The 1,871-nt window shown below is 39.3% G+C and overlaps 1 protein-coding gene across 2 annotated transcripts in view; it reads left to right on the top strand.

The window, feature by feature from the left end:
* The window catches only part of LOC103475298 (collagen alpha-1(III) chain-like), a 34,861-nt gene that overhangs the window by 3,104 nt on the left and 29,886 nt on the right, over positions 1-1,871 (top strand). The gene's annotated exons all lie outside the window — the stretch shown is intronic.

Genomic DNA, 1,871 nt, shown 5'->3' with positions numbered 1-1,871 from the left:
CACACACACACACACACACACACACACACACACACACACACACACACACACACACACACACACACACACACACACAGAGCTTCCGGTTGTTCCACTGGTTTGATCTTTGCTGCCAGGCCTTCGTCACGATTCGTTTCTCGCAGGTTTACCTCAGACGTTTCACACGAAACGACTCCAACATTTACTGCAAACTTAAAAAGAAGTTAGAAACAATTTTAAAACAAAAAGTGTAAACATTAAAGTTAAAATGATTTTTAAAAATCAAAAAAAGGGAGACAAAAAAATTAAAAGGATGAAGGAAAAAAATTATAAAAAAAAGAGAAAAAAGAAAAATCAAGATGAGAGAAAATGTGAAAAATGAAAAATAAAGAAAAACATTTACTTCTAAAGATGGAAAGGGATGACGGTAACTTTAGGTTTTTACTCAAACTGAAGACGTTTTTATTCATCTAAATTTGATGAATCCTCATAAAAATCATGACGACGTGAATCTGAGGGAAAAATGCAACGTCATGAGTTTTTATCCAGGCTGCGCGGCGTGTTGCTGCAAACACTGCAGAGAGCAGATCAGAGCGGGATCCGTCTGTCGCCATGGTTATCGCAGTCCGAACAGTTTCACCTGCTGGTTACACAAGGTGTTTGGGTTTGGCCCCTGGGACGCCGCCGTCGTGAGAACGCACGCTCCGATGCACGGCAGACACTTCATGGAGGAGCTGAATGCAGCCGCCGCCGTTACAGACGGTGTTTCAGCAGGAGGCGTGCCTCAGGGCTGCGCTCTGGGACCCGTTCTCTCCTCCTGCATCTCCTGCCTCTGGCAGCTTGATGATGACTGTGATAACTGTCACGTTTACATTCCTTTGAAAAACACGATGTTCTCTCCTAAACGCCTGAATGAAATCAAAGCTTGGAGATTTTTTGTTTCCACAGCTTTATGTTTGCACCGCGGAGGCCTGACCTCTGACCTTCAGCTCGTCCAAAACGCACTGTATCTTTTTTTATTATTTATATATTTCAGCTGCTTATCGTTCCTGTTTTTAATTTAGTATTTTTTATTTGTTTTTTAATTTATTCATTTAACGGCTCATCTGTTTTGCCTTTACTTTTTATTTTTTCTGTTTTATATTAGCCTCCAGTCTTTATTTTTTTTATTCATTCATTATTTGTATTTATCTTAGCTGTGCATCTTTTTATTTTTTTATATTTATTTTCATTCCTTTATTTACTTAAGCAGCTCGTCTTTTAACCGGATCACTCAGGCGAGAACAAATCGCTCACTTTTATTGGTGACCATAAAAGGTTTTTATTTTTATTTTTAACTTTTTCCAAGTCTTGAAATCTCTAATATTTAATAAAATATTAATTTGAATGAATGCGTTTCATTTTACATGTTTAATATAGACTGCTGCTTATGTTGAACATTGTTTGAAATGGTTCTGGTTATTGATTTTAGGTTTCTGTTTTTCGGTTTTAATTTGTGGTTTTCTGTCATGTCTGTATTTGTGATATTTGTAATATTATGATTTTATTATATTGCTTTTTGTGCCGAACTCAGGACGGATATTCTCTGCTACAGGATGGGCTAATGGGGATGCTAAGAGCTAAGCTAAATTAGACAACTCCAATGAGCTAAGCTACATTAAGCTAAGCTAAATTAAACTAAGCTAGGCGAAGCTAAGCTACTCGCTGCTCTTCACCAGCTCCTTGTCGGCCACAGAATTCATTATATATATTTTTAAAAGTCGTCATGTCTTCACCCCACCTCGTCTCTCTGACTTGCTTCGACCATTTTTTCCTCGCTGTCTCTGAGGTTAACCGCCGGCGGCTCTCGGCCTCCGCAGGTCGCCGTTAACCGCCGGCGGCTCTCGGCCTCC

Source organism: Poecilia reticulata, linkage group LG13, assembly GCF_000633615.1.
Source record: "Poecilia reticulata strain Guanapo linkage group LG13, Guppy_female_1.0+MT, whole genome shotgun sequence".
NCBI classification, from domain to species: domain Eukaryota; kingdom Metazoa; phylum Chordata; class Actinopteri; order Cyprinodontiformes; family Poeciliidae; genus Poecilia; species Poecilia reticulata.
This window is presented reverse-complemented; position numbering and strand designations above follow the sequence as displayed.